The sequence below is a fragment of the Numida meleagris genome, chromosome 4 (genome assembly GCF_002078875.1).
Source record: "Numida meleagris isolate 19003 breed g44 Domestic line chromosome 4, NumMel1.0, whole genome shotgun sequence".
Taxonomy (NCBI): Eukaryota; Metazoa; Chordata; class Aves; order Galliformes; family Numididae; genus Numida; species Numida meleagris.
Genome location: NC_034412.1, coordinates 63,374,908 through 63,398,000, shown reverse-complemented (window position 1 = coordinate 63,398,000; position 23,093 = coordinate 63,374,908). Strand labels below are relative to the sequence as shown.

Below are 23,093 nucleotides of genomic sequence, written 5' to 3'. Positions count from 1 at the left end.
TATGTCTCTCACCCTATGTCTGCCATTTTTTCTGGGTAAAATTGTTTGGGAATGGGTACTGTGTGCATTTGTACAATTATGAAATTTTAAGTCAGGAGACTTTGAGGCATAACAGTCAGGTTTCGGTGTGCAGCGAGGCTGTACCACTGTGTGGTCTTCAGAGCCTGCTAGAAGCAGGCTGGCTCATGGCTGCCTCAGGCAGCTCTGCCACCACCATGGCCGCTGCCAGCACCCTGCTGCCACTGCCTCCACTGTGCCTCTTCACAGAGAAACGGGTAGAGACATGCCATTGTCTGACCCCAGGCTGCTCACTGGCTGTGATGGAGCCTGACCTGGTGTCCCTGCTCTCCCCACAGTGCCTTGAAGAGGTTAACATATTAAGCAGTGACTGGGGAAACCACTCATGTAAGAGCAATGCATGTGGTGGCACCCAGTGAGCTGCTCTCTGCCTGGGAGTGTAGCCAAGCTGCTTACTTGCTGTAACGCACCGTGTCAAAGACCTGGCTCCTTATTAGACAGTGCTTTTAAAAAGTGTTTCTCTTGAAAACATAATGGTAATTTTTTTTTTTACCAGTTCAGTGCTCCTTCATTTTTTTTTTCTTCTACTTTTATATGAAGCTGTTCTGGCATCCCCTGTCAGAGAAAATGTTAAATGCTTTTAGAAAAATATTTGTTCTGATGGAATTTATGATGTGATCTGTTATTCAAATTTATGGTTAGCTTAACATGGTAGGCTAGATGAAATGGCTCCTGATGACATCGTGGCAATCACATAAAGCCATACCTAGGCATGTTTAGACAGCTTATCAAAAAGTGTTTGGAAACTGAGAGTAGGTATAATAAAATGCAAAGAAGAGTTGGAAAGATCTCTGGGTAAAAAAACAACACACACCAAAGCCCTAAACTATAAGACAAGTTTATATACAGCCTATAGGAGTGTTTGTGCTACCCCCAGGCAGAAAGACACTGACTTTGAAGTCAGGCTTGGAGAGGACACGTAAAAGGTTCTTAGTGCTTCTTTTTGGCAGTGGTGAAAAAAGGAATCTGAACATGTTTGTTGTGTCCAAACCACTCCAGCAGACAAGGAAAAAGAAAAGATCTGTGGTTTCTCTTCTTTCAGGAGCCTGGGTTCCCAGCTGCGAGATGCCTGCAGGCACTGCCATGCTGAATGCGCGTGGGGCCTACACAGCGGGGCCTACACAACATGGAGCCCGCTCCTGCCCCGTCGCCTTCCCTGGCAGCGGTGGTGCTGCCTCATGGGGATGGCTGCTGTATACAGCACTGCTCTGCTCAGCCAGGTAATCTCCGATCTGCCGACTGTAGCTAACTGTGCTCTGTGGATTATTGAGGAATGCATGTTTATGGAGTCGCACGCAGTAACTACAGTCATCGATCTTGCAGCTGAACTCTTTCCACATGGGCATATTGCACTTTTTCTATCTGCTGTCTACTGGCCTTATTTTGCAAGCTTATCCTGGGCTGGGCTTACTCATGCTACCATTCCTGGGGATGACAGCCATGCTGCCTTCCTGTGCTCCTTAAATGAACACAATCCACGTGCACCTTTTGGGGAGAAAATCAAAGGGCCCTTTAGTTTTGGCAGGCAAAAGTTACTGGGGTCATAAGGAGATCTTTCTGCAGCTCATTTCTCTGCTTCTGCCTGCTACTGGGCAGCTATTACTGATTCTGGTTATTGTTTCCCCTCCTGATTTCTGAGCCCCAAACATTTTCACACAGCCCATTTGACTTTAATTTATTTTCTTTTTTGCGTTGGAGTGCTGGGAATGCAGGGGCTGTGAATGCTTTGTGGCAACAACTTCACAGTGAAGTGAAAGCCCACGTCAAAGCAGGGAGGCTTGGAAAACATTGGGTAACAAGAACAGCCAGGAAGTTATTTCTGTCCTCTTGGATTTTAAAAGCTACTGAACATACCTGTGATTATAAGTGAGCTGTAGGTCAATAAAAATGTCTGTTAGTGCTTTCATTATAATCTCAATTGTTGGGAGTTTACATAGCACAAACATTTGCTTTGTGGTAAAAGTACAGCATGTAAGCCTTTTGATCTACACTCAGTGAAAAAAATAACTTTTTGCTTTGTTTTCATTCCCTCCAAACATGCTTTACAAACTGGATTACAGCAGGAGCAATCTGATGTTTGAGCTATAAAACATGGCATGAATATAGATGACATTGGCCCCTCCTACTTTGCTTGGTTGGGGAAAAAATCCTTTTAAAAGGCATGATAAGATCTCCTCTGACTACACTCAGTAGCAGACTGCACTGTCTCTGCAAAGAGATGAGAAAGGCTGAAATATAGGCTTCCCCCCAAGTATATCTGGGCGATGAGTAATAGGCGAGGGCACTCCCTGTGCTGCTCTGAAACCTCTGAGAAGGCAGAGACATGCTCAAAACGTGATGAGGGTGAAAACTTTGAGATTCTTCAGCTCATAGAGGGTGAGCCCCCCCCCCCCAAAAAAAAAAAACAAAAAAACAAAAAACAGCCTCAAGTTGCCTTTCTCTCTTTCTTTCCCTCTTTCAGTTTAAGACTCCTCCCTTGAAAAAGGAGGGCAGCCTGCTTGTGGCTTCTCCATGCCTTCCCAAAGAGCTTAGCAATGAAATGCTGAACAGCTGAGCTCCTTCTTGGCACTTAGCAGATGAGGGGGTGAGAGAAAAAATTTCCAGACGCTAAAGCAGGAATCACAGCTGCAGACACAGCAGAAGTTTTCCAGGGAACAGGCAGGTACGCAGCTGGGCAGTGGCTGGGCAGGCTGAGCAAACACAAACATCAGTGGGCAGGGAAAGGAACATGACAGGCAGCAGCATCACTGTGTACCAAACCCCAGCTCTTCCTGGTACCCAAAAAGGCCTGGCAACGTCAGCTCATGTGCCGTGGAGGCAGTGCCTGCCCAGTCCATATCAAATGACAGGCTGTTTCTTTAGCAAACCCGTCTGCGGGTTTTCCTAATCTGCTGAATGAAACACAAAGCGTTCCATTTTGGGGTTGCTTGTCACGCCCACTGAGCTATGGTACAAACAGCAAGTAATCCTTTATTTGCAGATGATAGGAAGATATAAAAGGAAGGCATATTTAGGTCATTCAGGCATTCCTTAAGTTTTTTGTGCTTGACTTAGCAAGGATGAGCTACAGAGCTGATTACGATCTTCCTGTCCCAGAGCCCTGCCAGAGGGCTCACTTCTGGAGCTCTCCTACTCCAGAGCCCAGGTCTCACACATCCACTCCATCTTTCCCTTTGGGGGATGTTTACACATAGATTCTATGAGGATTAGAATTTAGCCTGATGTATTTTCCTATGGAAAACTTACCTGAAGCAGAAGCCTACCTGCCTTTAAGTGGCAGGTATTTCCAAGTAAGTGTAAGTATGTTGAAAGTTCTCAAGATTTAAGAATTTTCTTATTTTTTTATGCATAGCTTACTAACATAGAAAAGATATTTTGCCTTTCTCTTCTTCTGATAATCATAGCATTGTTTGAGTTGGAAAGGACCTTTTTAAGTCCACCTAGTCCAACTCCCCTGCAATGAACAGACACCTACAGCTCCATCAGGTGCTCAGAGCCCCTCCAGCCTGACCTTGGGTGTCTCCAGGGATGGGGCATCCCACTTCTCTGGGCAACCTGTGCCAGTGCTTCACTATACTTACTGTGGAAAAAAAGAATCTTCCTTATATCCTATCTAAATCTCTTCTCTTTTAGTCTGAAACCATTCCTCCTTGTCCTGTCAAGACTTATCTACACATTTAGCCAGTGTTTGCTTTTTTCCCCCCTCCTCCTCTTTTTTTTTTTTTTTTTTTAAAGAACATTCCTTCAAAGGACAAGAGCCCCCCTGGTTATCATTGAGCATTGTTATAGACAATCAAAAGCAACAATTTTATAACAGCAGTTTAAGGGAACACTGAGTACTGGAGAAAAACACGCCCAGAGACAACTAACAGCACATTTTCTGTAACGCCTAACACCTGCTGATCTGAGTCAGGTGTTGGTACTCTAAATACCAGCTCTAAGAGGACTGTTTTTTGGGTCTGAGTACCATGAAGGAGCTGAGGGTTTAAGCAGACATTGCTTTAATAAATTTCAGAGAAAGTTTTGGTTTTAGTAGCTAATGCCTTTGTTGTGTGGGTGGGTGTGTTAGTTCAAGCCTTTTAATAATTGTATTGTTCAAGCTGAGGGAGATCAAAGTACCTTTACTTGTGGGAGCACAGTTATGTCTTCTGGGTAGCTAATGTGACAAATGCAGGGTTAGGAAGAATGTGCTAATGGAGTGGACTACATTAATCTATAGAGAAGAGGACTTTACCTGTGGATGATGTGGTAAGTGAAACCTGTAGGCTGTTCTTAGCTAATCATATTTCTCCTGTACTTAAAACTTCTGCTTCCCTCTAATATTAGGGCCTTGCTTGCTCCTGTGTTTGGCAATTTTTGTATAGCTCAGATGCTTAGTTTCCTGGTTTGTTATGTTATTTCATTAGCTCTCTAGCTAACATAAAGTTTTCAAGGAAAAGTAACACCTGGTGTTTTTAGGATGCCCTTATTTCTGCTCTTCAGTATAACAGCTTTTTGTTTTTCCTGATATTTTGAAGAAAGGCAAATATACTCCCTGTGTGCACCTATGCTTCTGCCTTTCTAATTAGGATCCCTGATACCTCACTGAGTTCATGCAGATTGCTGTATTTCTGATCCAGTAGTGTTAATGCTTTAAGTAGATGATAAATGAATACGCAAGAGAATTGTATGCTTTCCTTATAACAAAACAAACAACTGGTCACAATTTATCTGCTTTATCCTTATATTTTATACCCTTATTTTTGATACGTCAAGCTCTTCACTGCTCTCTACCTAATGGTTAGGCATTCTTAGTTTTAGCAGTGATGTGGGAGATGCTGTTTTTTTCTTTGTGGGGGTGGGAGACGAAGTAAATCTGAATTTTAATTAATTTTAATTTAATATTTGTATTAATACATTTTAAGCTCATTTATCAGGCTAGTATTTAAAAGATCTTTAGCAAAGCTTGCTGTTCTAAATTATTAAGCTGTTATATTTATTAAGGGTGTTATACAATAAATTCAATGTAAAGCACTTTAGATATGTCTTTTAGAGATTAAAACATGTCCACATGTTCTTCCTGAGGAAAAAAACAAAACAAACAAACAAAAAAACAAACCAAAAACCTGATTGTGCTAATTCAACACACTGTTTGATGTGTAGGCTTGTCTATCAATTGTGCGTTTGGAGGCTGCTGCATCTTTGGATGTTTGTTAAAAGCACTTGGTAATACAGATGTTAAAGAGTACCCTTTGGTTCTGTAACCAGTCTGACCTGATGGCAAAGAGCAGTAATAGGAATACCTCTAGAAAAGTCAAAAGAAGAAGTAAGGTGCTTAACTTACAGCAGCGACATTGCTGGTATGATCTGTAGATGTGCTAAGTGCTTAACGCTCCTATTAGTGGCAATAAAACAAAGATGTGGCAGAGGGTGCAGTTATGAAGTTTACTCTTCCTAATCAGATGATTAGTGCTCCTTTTACTTTGCAATCCCAGGTGATCTTTACATGGGGAAGAAGTTAATGTGTTCTTCTGTCTGCAAAGTAGAAATGCATTTTTCTCTGATAACTTTTTTTTTAATAGAAGGTGATTAGGACACAGAAATGCAAGATTGTATTTAGGGCGCTAATTTCCCTCCACTGTCCTTCTGCACCTTCATCTTTTTCCCTTTCCTGGTCTATCTAACCAAGATGAGGAAGACTCAATGGGGAGTTGTAGGTTTCCGTTGATATTTAAGACCTGGAGAAACCAGTGTGCTCCCAGCGCTGTTTGACATCTGATTGCTCCTGATGCACCAGGATTGAGCTTCTTTAGTTCATGTGCTGTCAGCTGTGCAGCAGAACCAGGACACTCACAGCTCCTTAGCTGAAAGTTGCCATATATTTCAGCATGTTCATGTCTGCCTGAAAACGTTCACAGCTGGTTAGCTGAATGATTGCTTCAAGTAAAAATTGAGAGGCTTACCTCATTCTGTGGATGATGTTGTCTCTAGTGAGGTAGCAGTGGGGGAGAATACGATTATGATACAAAGAAGACCAAAATGTTAATTAAAGCCCCCAAATGTCAGGTTTGAAGACTTCTCTAAATCGCGATTCAAAATCAGAAAAGAAGCATTCCTCTTTTCTAAAGTGGAATTCTCTTATTGCTGTCAAATTGTGAGTATGGCAGCAAAGACAAACAACAAATCACCTCGTCTCAGTTGTGTTTGTATGCTTGATGTGACATGACTCTAAAGGTAGTTTTCTTTGTTCTGAGATTGTTCTCTGTTTCTTATGAAAACCTGTGCATGTATGTGTGAATATATGTATATTTATGTATTTGTATTGGCTCAAAGGGGATAACTAAAAAATTTTAGTTGCCTTTGGAAGTGCTTGGCTTTTCATGCAAATGTTATGAGTATTTATAGATCACAGAATCGTCTGAGTTGGAAGGGACCCTGAAACGCCATCTAGTCCAACTCCCCTGCAATAAACAGGGACAACTACAACTCCATCAGGTGCTCAGAGATCCCCCCCCCCCCCCGCCAGGCTGATGTTGCATGTTCCAGGGACAGGACATCTACCACCTCTCTGGGCAACCTGTGCCACTGCCTCTCCACCTGTATTGTGTGGAAAAAAAAAAAAAAAAAAAACACCTTTTTCCTTACATTCAATCTAAATCTCCCCTCTTGGTGTATTCTCTTCCATCTTGTGTGTGCTTTTAAATTAAGTATCAGCTTGGAGGAAATAATAGTTAATGGCTTTATTCCTTGGCTAGGACAAAGGTTTGTTTCCTTTCATTATTAGTTTTGTGTCATCACAGAAAGTAGGCTAATGTTATTTTGAGTTTGTCTTATGTTTTTGCTTGACATATTGGGATGAATTGCTCAACATAACAAATTATTGTTATGTGCTTTAGTTTCCAGGTTTTTTTAATGTAGAATCCAAGTCCCAGCATCAGGATTCAATTAAATGATAGTTTGATTTGACTGAAAAATTAATGGTCTGGAACAGAAACCCCGTAGTATTTTTTTTGAAGTTATTATTTTCAGTACTTCTGTTTTAAATAAAAATCTGGACTCAGCCCAGTAACATAAAGTGACATGTTCTCTCATCAACTAAACATACATAATGATTAAATTTAACAGTGATTGTTTGCTTATTGCTCTTTCTGGCTGTATAGGTATTTTTTTTTTTGCATTCGTTTAAAAAAAATAAAAAATTCCCTGGCTATAAGTGGCAGTGCACCGAGTTGTTGTGAAAAGTTTCTTGCTACTGTCTGTTGCCCTTCTCAGGAAATAGTGATTTGCCAAGTGCAAATCATATTCTATAATTATATGTCATCTTCAGTGACAGCTTAAACATTCAACTTCTGTTTACGCTTGAATCAGACATATTGATTTTTCATTTTAATGATAAACAGATTGGCATGTAAAACATTTGATGATACATCTGCTGAAAACGTGCTAAGATCTCTGAATGAAAAAAAGCAATTACAATGTGGACTATTGGAGATATTCAGGGTGTACATAAGATGAGGAGGTATGCTATTCAGGGGTAATTCACACCAAAAGAGTGAGTCCTTTAATCTCGTATCAGTGTGAGCATATTGATAGTTTGCTTTCAGTCTGTCATTTGGCAAGAAGAGTTTTTGCAGCCAAGAATACCAGGAGAATGTTAAAACATTAATAACAATACTGTGGCTTTCCTCAAAAAATATTTTTGGTTTTGAATTTTGGTTTGTTCTCATCATCAGAATTTACTGTAATTACAAATAGACCTTGGCCAAAGAGCAAAGTTCAACCTCTTGTTACCTGAGTGTTTCCTCATGGAGGTTTTTTGGCATTGTTTTATAGAGCTGTTTACGTGCACCTTAACATTTCAGGGGAGTGTGTACCGTACTGACTGTATTAATAACCTCTTCTACCAAACTTCTGCTCTTAGATAAAGATGAGTGTTTCCTGGAATACTCTGATTTGACTCTGGTAAGGGTTAAGCAAACATAATTTAGGGTTTCTTTAAAGTATAAAAGACACCTTAAAATAAATGGTTGGTCTTAAAATCTTCTTGAGTACTTGCATGAGAAATTGAGAACTTGGCTTTATTATATGCTACATAAATGTTAGCTAAAAATCTGGCTTTCCTCCTCTATATAGAGCAGGCTGTGGTGGAAGCAGAGTTCTAATCAGGTAACAGATATAAAACAGGAATATACATGTACGCTGTGTATGTACAGAAACAAACTATCTGTTAGTGTTCTGAACTGTTTCAAGAGAGCAGTTTTGACTAGAAAATGACTGACATCCTTTGGGTGGGGAAGGGGGCCAGGATGGGAAGCATGGAACAAAAAACCCAACCAAATTGTAATGGTAAAATTAGTTTGCACTGGAAAAAATTAGCAACTATTTATTATAAACACCATACATGCTTTCTGTTTTGTACTTTGCAAAATACAGAATTGAGCATTTCAGGTAATCTCAACTTGTTCTGTGATGTGAAGCACAGAGCTGTACATCTTGGGGTCCTGCTAAGTTGGTGAGACCAGCAGATGTGCTCTGTGTCAAAGTATCTTTGTTTATGGTGCTTTTTTTTTTTAAAGCTGTATCTTCCTTTGGAGTTCTTCTTTCGAGATCCCTTTCAATCCCTGACATTCTGTAATTCCGTGAAGTGGTTCGGAGCTGCATACCACAGATGTCTTCCGCATTTTTAATAGTCATGAACTGTTTCAAAGCAACTTGGAGCAGAAAAATGACTGTTCCAAGTGGAATGAGCCCTGAGTACCTGGTACTTTTTTGTGTGTGTGCATTTTAATTTTTGTATTTCCTATCATCTGTTTCCTGTAATTAGCAGGCCCTTCATAGACTGACCTTGCTATATGTGACTTAAGCTTGATCTTCATCAAAAAGATGATCCAGTGATTCCTTTGAGGAGTCCAAGGGCACCAGACTTCCCTGGTTAGTTTGCTGGTGTAATTCCTTCTGGACCCCGTGCTCTTCTGTCTGCACCTTATTAGTTTCTTTCAGTTCTTCCTCTTTTCTTTGATCTCATTCCCTTGCATACTCAGGGTGCTGTCTTTAAGTATAGCTGTATTTGTACCTGTATCACACAGGAGGCTCATTTCTGGCCACATTCTGTGCTCTCTGAGCATGACAATCACAACCCTTCCTGTGAGGTGCACAGCAGCACACCCAGGGCATAGGCCCTGGTCCTGTGATTGAAGCTCCTAGGGACCAAGTAGCAAAAAGCTGTACAAAACCAACCAGCTCTCCAGATGGCTGTGCCAAGGAGCTAATTGCTAACGTGTGGCTGGAAGGTCAAGAGCACAAGCAGAAGTAGGTAGGTCTGACTTAGGAAGGCTTGTACTAAGCAGATTTTATTGTGTGTGTGCGGCAACGGGACTTCTTGTCATGGTGTAAAGGGAGAGCAGCCCTACTTGAAAGGCAATTCCCCATCACCTTCTGTTACTGGGCTCCTCCAGTCACACTTTTAATGCAGGGCTCTAAAACATAACTCTGTCTTGTTCTTATGAAAGATGAGGGTCAGGATCCTTCCCGAACCCTCCAGCAAGTTACTGTCGGGCATTGTGCCACGCTCTGTGTGTGTGGAGCCCCATGTGGGCCCATGCTCCAAATGATGGTTGGGTTGGATTGAATGTTGTATTTCATACTGAGCATTTTGTAGTAGCGCATTAACTATTAGATGAAAAGGTGCATTAAATCCTTTCATTATCAGTTTTTAATTGACCTGTAATGAATGCGAACTTGCTGTTGCTTCCAAAATACAAAAGGAGCGGTATGTCATCTGTCCCAAGGAAGCATGACTTTCCTGCCAGCCAGGCAGCTGACTTGGGGAGGAGTAGAAAACAGGCAAGCCATTAGGTATGTAAGCCTTTCTTCATGCTTGACCCATATACAATACCCTGTTGCAACAGATCCTTTGGACACGCATGCCTGCTACAAGATGCTTTTATTCTGTAGTGATGTGGGCTTTTTCATGTAAATGATATTTCATACACTTGAATTCATTAGGAGATGGTATCTTAAACATGTAATTAGTAAGGTACACGTCAAATTAACTTAACTTTCTCATTAGTGAGGACATATGTTTTTAGAGCCAATGTGACATTATTTATGTTAAATGATACTTTATATTTTATATTAAATGTAATCATTTGATTAAAGGTACCTGGGAGATGTAGAGGGAAAACAGAACTTACATAGCCTATGGAGAGAAGTAGAGTCCTGTCTACTCATTGGGTTTTAAGTGGTTCTCAAGTATAGGAGAAGGACTTTGATTATATCCTTAAAAAATAAGAAATATCTGATTTCTATGGTTTGACCTTAGGCAGTTCAGCAGCTGTTTATACTTGGATTTGCATCTTGCCCTAAACTGCAATGTTTAGAACTGAGGTTTAAAATAGTGATTCTTATTTTTTCCTGCTGTGAAAACACTCCAATTCCTGGGAAAGGCCAGGAGTTCCTCAGCTGGTGGGTGTCTGCCCAGTGATATGTAACTCAACAAGGTAGAAATCTGAGTGGCCCGAAGAGTCCATATGCTTTATTAAAATGCCTTTGCTAAGGTGCAAATAAAGGGCAGGACAGAAGCAACTTAGCAATGTCCCTGGTACATCCAGGGCACAGAAGCCTCCTGGCAGAGACAGGGGAGGAAGATGAACATTTTATGTTGTTTGCTGGTTGGGGTGTGGAAGCACATGGGCATTGCTGGAGAAAGCTGCTGCCTAGAAGACAATCCTAGAAACAGTCAAAGAGGATAACTTGGCTTCTGACTTGTTCAGCACATAGCAGAGACCAGAAGTCATCTTGGCAGACCCCTTTTCCTCTTCAGCAAAACCCACAAAAATAACAGAAATGGGATGTTACTAGGGAAGGAAGGAAGGATGTATGTTTGCAAAGGGCACTAGCAACTAGCAGAAGTGGCAGCATCAAATAGTTGGGCTGAGCCCTCCTTCTTTCTGGTCTCCTTCTGATTTTAATATAGTTTGGTTACTTGAGTTGTTCCTATAGTCATATTACATGTGGGTATTCATAATTATCCCTGCTATTATGACTTTTTTTTCCTCCCCATGCTTGCATTTGTAGTTAAATTGTGAGCTCTGTACAGGGGGTAGGGAAAAGAGGATTAGCCTCCTCGTTGTGTCTTGGGGCTGATGCCTAGGAGGGAGCTCATGGTTATGTTGAAAACATCCAAGCAGAGAGCAGAAATGAGGGCAGCTGTCTTCAGGCACTTTTATACTCCTCAACCACAGCATCCCCTCTTCTCTCTGAGTGAACAGTGGCCCTAATCCTGATCTCACTGGCGCGCTCTTAAGGTGTCATACTGCAGAGCAGGTGAACCTTTCCTCTGCTGCTTGTTTTAACTTGTGGGTGAGGCTGAGTGCCCTGAAAGTAGAGCTGCAGTCAGCACCGTGACGCTGGATATGAGTGCTGCTGGACGGTGGTGCATTTGAAATCTGAACCCAAACGTTGCTGCTTATATTCTTTTCTACTTAAAGATGCCTGCCCGTGTGCCTGTTTGCTCCCACTGCCTAATTCAGCAGCTGTGGGCTGCAGGCAGACAGGAGCACACGTGCACTTGGCTAAAATAACCAGCCAGTCTATCCCTTTGCTATTGCCAGGGTCTCATGTTGTTGAAGAGAGTTTTAGGATCAGATCTGGCTTCTCAATTTACCTTATTCCTTTGCCCCCTAACAGCAGGAAGGCCTCATGAGGGTGGCCAGCCCTCTTATTCTTTTCTGTATTGAGTTCAAAAAACAGTACTTCTGGGAACATAGAATCATGTAGACACTGTATTTTTTGTAATCTTAAAATAATGTAGGTTAGAAAAATCTCTTTTGGGAAGAAGCTTCAGGTTTTTTCATCTTTAAGTGCTCATTTTTAATATTATGTTTAAAATGTTGTAAAATTTACTTTGTGTACTCATTGCTGTACAAATCAAAGGCTTTTGTTCTTCACTTGCTCAGTGTATTGTTATGGAGCAGGTTAGCTAGAAATGCAGCTTGTTTGCTGTTCTTTTGAAATTTGTCCCATGTATGTGGAATGGTATAAATGTGAAATTTTGAATGCAAAGAGTATCCTTTAAAGAGAGAGGCGGCTCCTATGCCCTGATGAAAATAATCTCCCCTGCATCTGTGGGCACCACTCAGAAGTACAACCCAAGCTGAGGGTTTATACACCAAGATTCATCCTGAATCAAATTTTCATGGTCAAATTGTAAGCCCCCGAATAAATGGTTTTATAGGGAAAATGTCAAAAGACCCTCAAGTTTAGGACCAGGCACAGCTATAATTTTACAGGCATTAAGCATCTGAAATAACTTTGTCTGAAGATTACACTGGGATTTGTCCCCCATTTTCTAGAAAATACTTAACATTGAACTGTATTTTATGCACACAAAAAGACTTTATTTCACGAAATAAGGAGCTCAGAGATTTACATTCCAATATTCAACAATGCTGTTACTAAAGAGCTTTTTCACTCATGTAGAGTTCTCATGATCTATGTATTTTTAACTCTCAAGCTAAATTCATGGAGGGGGGGGAAAAAGCGTGGGCTCTTGATTCTATGTATTTAAGGTGGAGAGTATCACACTAACAATTTTTATTTAAATAAGCTCTATTAACAGACTCTCTAATTTTGCTTATTTGATCAAATGCCTTAAAATAGATTTTTATTTAAAAATGCTTTATGTATGTGAGGAGGATTTGCTGGGGCTACCTCTTGCACATGGAGAGGAATTGAATGGCGAGTCCTTCTTTTACCAAACAGGAGAAAGTATGTGCAGTGTGCTTGGGTGCAATGAAAGAAATTCTCCCGGCTAGCTGGAATGATGGCAAGGTCTGTAAGGAGGTTGTGCTGCAGTGACAGGACGCGTGTCCAATTCCTGCAACAGCCAGCTGTTGGTGTGCACTCCCTTGACATAAGGAACAGCAATGCATCACTGTCAGAATGTCATGCTGGCTTTCAGGCATCAGTTTATACTGCTTGAATATCTTGTAGTGACTAAAGTTCTCCTGTATAGGGCAGTTTAGGAATTTTCTTTCTTTTTTTTTAAACTTGTATTCGAGAAGTGCTGTTCCTGCTGATTTTGAGTAATAATCTGGTTCTTTGGTAATACAACAGCATGTTTGGCAGGGGAGAGATTGAAATATTCTCTTCTCCATTCTGTAAGTGATGGAGAATGGAGAACAGATCATCTGCCACGGGACTCTGAGCACAAGTTGAATGCTGTGATTGAATCAGTTGAGTAACATCTCATGGGACTGCATCCTCAGGAGTGTGAGTGACAAAGACTATACACTAAGTTCTGCTGGCTGTGCTGGGAGGTTTGGAATTTATTTTCAGACAGATTATTACAGGCTTAATTAACAAGTGCCGTAACGTGCACCTCACTTTTCTTTGAAAAGTTTAGTTCAACAGTGTGTGTGCATGTACTGTGGAGCAGAGGTGATATGGGTGATATCACGAGGATCTCAGTGGTAATTCATCTTTTGCCCTGTTTTACCTTGTTTTCACTTCTTTTGTTGTTTTGTTTTAGCTGCTGCTTTGGAACTGCAATTAGTTGTTATATTGTTGTATTACAAGTGGTTTAAAAAAAATCTACAAGAATTAGTTATTAAGATAATTTTGGAGTTTAAATATAGATCTCATATTTCCTGTCGCTTGGAGAGGCTGCTGCTACAGCAAGGAAATACCTGAAGGAAAGCTCTCATTAGTCAAATATTTAAGTGAAGCGTGAGCTGAACCACACATGAATTTACCAGTGAAAGTATTGTAGCGATAACATAATCCATTGAAGAGACAGGCATTGCCATTATTCTTGTTGGTGATTAATCATTTACCAAATTAGAAAGCAAATATATCCTGAGCGGTCAGATCATGGCTCTTTACCAGCAAAACAAGTGCGCAGTGGCTGAAGGAGTTACCTACCTATCTGTGGGAGGTAAGCTTACGAGCAGAAGGAAGGGAGGAAACTGGAGACCCTGATTAAGTTGCGTAGCTGTTTCTTTACACTGCGTATAAACAAAATAGCTTCTAAGGACTCCCTCAGTAGTCTGCCTTTTCTCTCTCCCTCTCTCTCTTTTTTTTTAATCAATAAAAATGTTACAGTTCTTGTGAGACTTAGTGGATCAAATTGTTCACTCAGAAAATTAAATCCCCTTACTTAAGTAAGGCTGAGTGCTGCACATTTTATTTGTATTTTTACATACACCTTTCAAAAGTTTGTTTGCTCAGTTCTTGTAAATAAGTAAACTTTCCAACTCTCCACAAAATTGCTACCATCTCAATTCAAAATCATTTGCTTGGGCCAGGCATGATAATGTCTGCTTTCTTAAAGGGCTTCTCTTCCATCCTTTTTGTCAAACAACACTGAGGTCTCCACTCTCATCCTGATAAGAAAAATGCCTTTTACGAAGACTTCACCTAAAATCTTGGTTCTTTTGATGTTGGAGTTGTCCCAGTGTCAATGGTTTACGGGCATTCAGCCCAGTTCTGTGACGAATGGCACGGGGTCCCACGGGCCCACGCTCTGGGAAAAGGGGAAAAAGGGTGAGGAGATGGCCCTGAGCGCAAAGAACAGTGGCAACAATCTGAGGAGAAACAAACTAATTTACTAAATAAGATATCGGAATGCAAAACAACACACTATAATACAATATAATTACAATTGAAGCTGATAAATCCAATACAGAGAGAGAGAATGTCCCAAAATCAAGGTAGGCCTTACTCTACTACCAACGATAAGACGGCTGGAGAGCAAGGTGCTGCCAGGACGAGAGACGGGCAGAAAAAGGGATGAGGTCTCATGATGTGTGAGTTTTTATCTTTTCCCTCTGGCCGGAAATGGTAACAGAGGAGCAAAGTACCTTGGGGAATGTAGTAGTCCTTCTCTTCTGAGAACCAGGTAATTTCACTACATGATGTTATGATGTGGAATACCAATAACCGAAAATCACAAAACCGTGACACCTAGTGAAGGACAATTTCAACCCATCCCTTGGAAAGTGGTTTAAATGAATGAATTCCATCCCCTTCTCATACTGAGCCTGTTAGAATGTGTCCAGAGGAGGGCCACAGAAATGTTCCAAGGGATGGAGCACCTCTGTATGAGGACAGGCTGAGAATGATGGGGCTGTGCAGCCTGGAGAAGAGAAGGCTCCAGGGAGACCTGAGAGCAGCCGTTCGGTATCTAAAGGGAGCCTGTAAGAAAGAAGGGGACAGACTATTCAGCAGAGTGTGTTGTGATAGAATAAGGGGAAATGGTTTCAAACTAAAAGAGGGATTTAAGGTGGGTATAAGGAAGAAGTCTTTTCCACAGTGAAGGTGGTGAGGCACTGGTACAGGTTGCTCAGAGAGGCAGTGGGTGTCCCATCCCTGGAGACACCCAAGGTCAGGCTGGAGGGGCTCTGAGCACCCAATGGAGCTGTAGATGTCCCTGTTCATTGCAGGGAAGTTGGACTAGATGGTGTTTCAGGATCCCTTCCAACTCAAACAATTCTATGATTCTTGCAAGGCAGTATACTCAAGTTAATCTGAGGTATGAGATCATGTACATTGCATGTGTGGCCAGCCAGTGCTCTCATGGCTGGAAGGCTGCTGCTTCACTGCCTACTTGTGTTGTGTCAGGAAGCATGGTCTACTTGAACATGAACCAGCTGAGCTGAGCCTGGGATCAGCTTCTGCATATCGGCAGTGCACTGCTTCATGAAGTCTGAGCCCAGCATCATGTTGAGTAGCTGGAGATGTTCGGTGATGCACATTAAGCTTTGCTGCTCTCTCTGAGCTGGCTCCAGCATCAGTTGAATGTGGTGTTGCATTGCTTTGTGTAGGCGGGTCCTGAATGCCTCATTATCTGTTAAGTTTCCTACAAGATGGGATGAGAGAGTAGCTTTATTGTTCCTTTTTTTGGATAATGGGGGTGACAACCTAGTTTTGCTCATGGCTATGCTGAAAGTTCCTAAGGCAGAATTATGAAATCTTGGCATTCAAATACTTTGAGTTCTTTATCCTTATCCACAGTGACTTTCCCAGGCCAGTAGGCTTTGGCTGCAGATACATTATGTTGACTATTGGTGAATTGTTTCACAACTGCTTTCCTTTTCAAACCTGCTTTTTTTTTTTTTTTTTAAGGTAGAACGATCAGGTGAAGCTGAAATCTGTGGAAGTGTGAAGAAAGAGTGAATGTGACAGAAGTGAGACTGAGGTGCAATTAGATATTCTTCTTGGAGAACATATATGGAGAACCTATATGCAGGTGGTTACTTCAGACAATCTGTTCAGAGATGTGTATAAATCACAGCACAGAAGTGGATCATGAATAGCGAAGGTACGTGCTGCTTTTCATGTAAACTTTATGGAGGCATGTGAAAATGTAAGCAGGAGGGGGTGATAACTTTATATCTAAGTTTATGTTCTAAAAAATTAATGTGAATACTAATTATAAAGAGGTTCAAAACAAGGTTTGGGTTGAATTGTGCAGACTTCAGTTCATTGTCTGTTATTTATCTGCTGTAGTCTTAATGAGTAATAGGGGTGCTAGAGACCAGCTGTCCTGGAAGTGCTCAGGAGACTGCTTTATTCTAACTGCAAATTGTTTCATTTCCTGAGTGATACAAACTGATGATTTCTTGTCACTTTTTTACACATGTCTAAGTAAGTGCAGGAAAGCATTCTACAAGACATAATGTTATGATACATTTTCTATCAACAGCTGAAAACATTTCTGAGTAAGCACAAGTCTCTGAAGTCTTAGAGGTTTTGAGGAATGCTAGAATTGACACTAATCAAATTTACTACCGCAGATTTTTCAAGGTACTATATATGGTTGAGGAAAATAACTGGGGTTGATGAGGGGTTAGAGAGAAAGATCTGCAAAACAGTGAAGAAAGACTGCAAATGCTCTTTTCAGTAGGAATGGGAAATTTAATGGGAGTTTGTATAATTGATGTTTAAAAACTATTTATGGGTTTTGTTCTATGGTGGGTGGGTAGTTAAAAATGTCAGTAACTTGAATATGAATTTGTACCTCACATTAGCATGATCTAAAAATGGAATCTGAAATCTGATTAAGATAATCAGTAGATGTATTTTGCGTCTTTAAGAGTGAGTTGTCATTATTTTGAAAGTTTTTGAATGTTGAGGATTCTTTTTTAAAAGAAGAATCTACCAGTAAATATTGCATGTGCATATAGGTATTTACCAATCTATTCTAGTCATAGATTGATAGGTATTAGTCCAACAGAAATATATATATGAGGATATTCTAGATCTTCCTTCTTTAATCCCCTGAGAGTCTTGCTCTTTATCATACTAAGTTACTTCAAAACTTTAAATTAAAGCAGCTGTCAGTATGGGAACAATAACAGTCCCATTTGAATGGAAGTGGGGGGAATTCTCTGTAGATTGCAAATAACTTAAGTAGAGTTAAATTGGAGGGGAATATGTAGGCTGCAAGTTGTATTTTATAATACTTGAATGTCTATTATTGGCTTGAAGAGTTTTATCTGCCATTTAAAATGTCCTGTGAGTATGCTGTTAGTGTTATAGCAGACGTGTACAACCTGTGGGCCACATGTGGCCCAGCACAGTTCCTGCTGGGGCCTGCCTCACGCCATCATGCCCTGGGCAAGCACCCATCACGCAGCACCAACTGAACCTCAGTGCATGCTATTGGCACTGTCTGGGCTGAAACCAGGGCAGGGGGAGGGCACAGTGTTGTGCTGACTCAGTTGATGGCTAATAAGCTTATGCATTGTGATACACTGGCTAAACACAGTCCTGTGAACAGTGGAAAAATACGCAGCTGTGTTTTCCATTCAGATAAAGGAATCTGAGAATAGGGTGCCAAAAAAAAAAATCAATTTTTTGGTATATCTGCGACTTGATTTTTCAGTTGTTGATATCAATACATTATCTCCCAATTTTCAGATGGAAGATATAGAGTTGCAGTCAGGTACTCAACACAAAAATTTGATCATGTCTCCCTACCCGATTTTTAGGAGACCTCTCTTACCAGAGAAAAAGACAGCCTGTTGATGTTGTCTGAAAAGCAGATTCATTGCTGGATGTGCAAGAAGTTAATTGTTGCACACTCAGGAGAGACACTGCTTACTTATTGCAGGATTGCACACCACTTGGTAATTGGTGGTTAGCCACAGATCAAGCACAGTGTGAAACTATGCACACAACATTTAACACAAATGTCACAAAGTTGGTAATTTTCCAGTCTGTTCTCCTCACGATGATTGTTAGTAATTTTCCTACCATCATAAGGATTCATGGACCTTTGGTTTTCTTGCCAAGTTGGCAATGACTCCAAAATATCCCATTTAATTTTCTCTTCAAGGTCGACTGGTTCTAGGAATTCCCTGGTTAAGGAGACTAAGTATGTATTCTTCTGATACCTAATACAGTGGTAGCCCAGTTTGTTTAAAATTAGTCTTCAGCAACACCATCACTTTTTGATGGTAAGTACTTTTCTGAACAAGTTTTCAAGAATGAAGCTCAGGAAGAGTAAAATTTCATCAAAAATCTGATGAACGCCTTGGACTCAAGGCCCAAAACAATTTATCTTCACTCAATGTGGCCCACACAAGCAAAAATTTTGACTTCCACATGCTATAGTAAGCTTTGTTTAGAAGAAACAAAGTAGCTGCTGCTTGTAGAAATATATGCCTTTGCGTTTTCTTCCTAAATTCTGAGAGGGGAAGAATGAATTTCAAAGACAAGAAGTGCCAGTAGTTCCCACAGTATTAACTCTAATGATGTCGTCTTGCTTGCAGTCCAACTGTTATCAATTCCAAGCCTAGTAGGGCTTGCAGAATCTGGCAAATGCCTGAAATAAAGCCAGCAAATCTCTGTGCGGCAGCTGGGATGCAGGAGCAATCTTAAAACTGCTTGCACCTGCCATATGTGTCCAGTGGCTGCAGATCTGACAGTGAAAGCTCACTGGGTACCTGTGGGAGGGCTATGCACACTTGTGCTCCTTCTGCACGTCATTACATCTGTGTCAAATGTATGTCTGTTTCTAGATTTACATGGTGTTACCGACAAAAAATGCTCTGTTTGTGTTGCTCATCAGAGACTCCTGTTTACTTTTTTCATAGATAGAGCCTTTTGCAAGACTGCAGAAAAGATGGACTGGCAGGTCTCCAGCTTAGTTACCCTGTATGAATTAGCTGTAATGTTGGCTTAACCCATGGCTGGAAGACTCTTCTGTTGACAGAAGGTCACCAGAATGGCACTCCTATTGCCTGAAAAGGCTTCTGCTTTCCTGTTCAGTGTAAGCATTCTTTTCTTTCCTGAGCAAAAGCGGTTAGGCTGTAACCTCTCAATGTGCTGGGAACTCCTGGTTGCCAGAGCAGCCCTCTGGGTCCATATGAAGGTAAGTGTGAACTATCGAGTCAGAGATCAGCCCAAGGACAAAGGAAAGTAAATGTGAATACAATAGAAAACTCCTGCAAGGAACCACCATAAATGTGCAGTTTAGACTTAGGGCCAAGTTCTCTACAGCAGAGATCTTGCTGTATAATTTGAGACGTGATGGAGATGAGTGGGAGTAATGTAAGAGTGACAGAGTAAATGGAAGGCATAGAGTGGGAGGAATTTACATCAACTACCTTGTGTACCTCAGACACACAAAGTAGCAGCTGCCTTTTGTCACTCTGGATTTTATTCTGTTTTCTGATTGCAGATGTGCTGAGATCAGCACTGTGTATCAGTACCTGGAAGGCCTCTATGCTGTTCTAAGGAGCATTTGTGCCTCACTGTAACATTGCCTTTAGATGTGAGGCTGCCTTATGCTTTATATACTAGCAGTCCCTTTTCTGACAAGCTGCTTCTCCAGATGTGGGTTTTGATAACTGAGGCCACAGTGCTGCTGTGTGAAACTTTAGAAGATCAGGTGTACAGAATGTAGATTTTTTTGCCCAGTTGTTGACAAATAGCCACAGAAACTTAATGGAAACTAAAACTTTCAATTCTTGCAAAGGATATAGACCGTAAGGTGCAAAACTTCTGTGGTTATCTTAAGCCATGCTCACGTGTCTTTGGCAGTACTGATGATGAGACTTTATCTTCGAATCTTTGAGAGGAAATCTCCCTCTTCCACTGCTGTTGTAGTCACTCCTTCAGCACTGTCAAGTAGAAGGATGCAGAGATGTGGATGGTCAAATTAGCCAGTGGATTTTTGATGAAGGAGAAAGGAAGTATTAATATAAAGGAAACAGTTAAACAAGGTGGTTGCTAATTTGTTCCCTCCCTCTTAAAGAATAAAGGATACAGCCCATCTTTCCTCTGTCATCAAAGGGAGTAATCTCACTAGCTTCATGCACTGCATATACAGATTTGGGGCCTGATTTAACTTCAAAGATGGAAGAGATTTGTCCCAGGTGTTCCGTGTGTTTTTACCAGGAGTTCTAATGTAGATAGACAAAGGGTCATGAACTCAGAAGACCAGTAGTTCATACCTGAATGGGAATTCTGAGTGAAAAAAATCAGCAAGCTCTTGCAGAAGCTGTGGGCTGCACTGCAAGCTACTGAGAGTTAAAATGAACATTGTTAATGTGACCAAAACCACGGCTTTGCAAATGTGTGGGGACTGTGTGAGGATCCTGGACGGATGTTTCAGATGCTATAACAGAACAGGCTTTGCCCATCCTGATAATTTGTCATTGTGCGTGTATTGAATAGGCAAATAAGAGGGAATGCCTTTTTTTTTTTTTCCCTCTAAATCTCCTGGGATTTTTCTCTTGGGTTCAGAGCTCTGGCAAAAAGCTGTTCTGTGAGAATAATTAAGAAGAAAAACCTACAAAATTTAAGCAAATATCCAGTGTGCTCACACATACATCTGTATCTTTGAACTCAGTTTATCAATGTTTACAGTTAGGAAAAATCAAAATTACATTTTGAAAAACACTGTATGAAATTAATTATTTTGAGCAGTGTAAAGAGCATGTGCTTTTGTACTGGGAACTGATGTCTATCCAGTATGCTTTATATGTATTTGTTAATAGATACAACACATCTGTATTATTGCACTGATTTCATTCTTGGATGATATCCCCTTTGGCATACTAGTGACAGCTTTTCACTGGTTATTCATTTATATTATTGATTAACACCTACTGGACCAATTTATTGGTCCCTTTGAATCCATTCTAAGTATCAGTATTTTCTAATGGAGAAATATCTCTTACAGAATACTAACATCTCACTTGTAAAATTTTCACTGGCTTAATTTATTGAACCGCATATAACATAAAATATCACTCCACAAATCAACATCCTGTTGGGGGCAAGCCTCCAATGTACTGGGTTTTGCAGTATGGAACTGCTTCCTGGAGCACAAGTGTAAGTTGTATTCTCCTGTAAGTCTTGTGAGGTTTTCCCTGCCCATCACATAATAGATCCCAAGCCTTTCTCCAGTGAAAGAGTTTTTCCCCTCTTCTGGGTCTGCCTGCAGAAATGAGCACATGCTGTCTTGGCTGTGTCGGAAAAGGGTGGGGGTTGGTTCTCTTTGTCCCTTAGGGAATTAAGAAGGAACTGGGGGGAAAAAAAGAGACAGTTCCTGGAGAAAGAAAAAGAGCTAGTTAAGTGGAGAATGATATGAATGAGTGGTGCAGTAAGGGGCTTCCTGAGGAAAAGTTGTGTAAAGGCATTATAGCTGTAGGCCAGGAGTGTCCAAGCTATATCCTCAGGAACCCTGTACGCGTTACTGAGTGCTCTGCTCCAGCAGCGTGTATTCTCTATTATACTTCTCAGGGAAATCTCTTTGCACATCACTCTATGTATTTTAAAAGCATGCAAGTTGTCAAAAAACTTGTGTGATTTGCACATGCCAAAATTACTGATTAAAGGCCCAAATCCTGAATGGTGATTCATTCAGGATTATGGGTATCGTTGTTCACTACATCTATTAGCTCCCTTGGCTAATGTTCTTCAATCACTGGCCATTTTCTTTGTTTTCCCCATCAGCTGCTAAGGGTTGTCTCACTTAGAATTTTCTAAGTTTGTTACGGCTGGTGACTGACACACTGTGGATGGCTGATGTATGTCTGCTTACAAGATAGTTGTATGATGCCTGGAGCAGAACTGGGTGTGCTGTGGGGGCTAGGAAAGCTGGGGTTCAGAAATGTAAGTTACGAAAAGGGCCATTGTTCTGAACTTCGGCTAGTTCCCTCTGGAAAGAATACTGGAAACTTTTTTTCGCTCATGTTAAAATTCTTTACTGCTCTCAGACCCTGAAGTGCTTAAAACAAAACTGTCTTTATTTGTTAAAAAATAATGGTAACCAGCAAAACAGCAGTAATAATAATAACGACAATAACAAAAAAGATTGTTACATTTGTATACAACTCTCCAGTAGTTCCTGGTGTTCCTTCCAGTAGGCCATAAAGGAACGGGGCTTGTACTTTTACCAGGGGAACATAACTAGGGAGAGTTCATAGCAAGGCAGTGATTTAAGATGCAAACAGATGTTGGCCAGTGATGTGTCAGCAGCAGATGAACAGGTGATGAATCAGGAGAGCTTTGCATAGCACAAAGGGTAAATGTCAGCACAAGTTGTCCTGTTTCTTTTCTTTAAAGACACCTCATTTGGGATGTGCTCTTTTTACTAAATGAAACATAATGACTTCTTTGACTTGATAACTACTTTGAAACTGGATAAAGCATAGGCAGCAATTATAAATTAGAATTTACTGAAGCTGAGCATACACTTCATGGTGTTATACTGCTTTGAAGCCAGACACTTCATACTTAATGCATTTCATGAGATCAAAAATCAATATTTAACTAACTGCAAGTGTGCCAGAAAAGTTGCATGAACTTGAACTTAAAATTTATTTTTCAGTGTCATCATCTGACAGTGCAGTGGAGTCATGTAGTCCAATGAGGTTTGCAAAGCAGGGAAAATTTGTGTTAGGATGTTCCCTAACATTCCTATTTAACCTCTTCAGAAACACCATTTCTTGCAGCCTGTGAGGTCCAAATGTTGCTTAGAAAAATCTGAGGCCCTGAACTAGAAAGGAAATAGGCTGGAT

The 23,093-nt window shown here is 40.8% G+C and overlaps 1 long non-coding RNA gene across 2 annotated transcripts in view; it reads left to right on the top strand.

Moving 5' to 3' along the window:
• LOC110399004 overlaps nucleotides 4,056-23,093 on the top strand; it is a 69,226-nt gene continuing 50,188 nt past the window's right edge. For both annotated transcript variants that reach the window (XR_002438811.1, XR_002438812.1), the window contains exons 1-2: nucleotides 4,056-4,326; nucleotides 16,183-16,378. This is a non-coding gene — a long non-coding RNA (uncharacterized LOC110399004). The remainder of the gene's footprint in view (nucleotides 4,327-16,182; nucleotides 16,379-23,093) is intronic.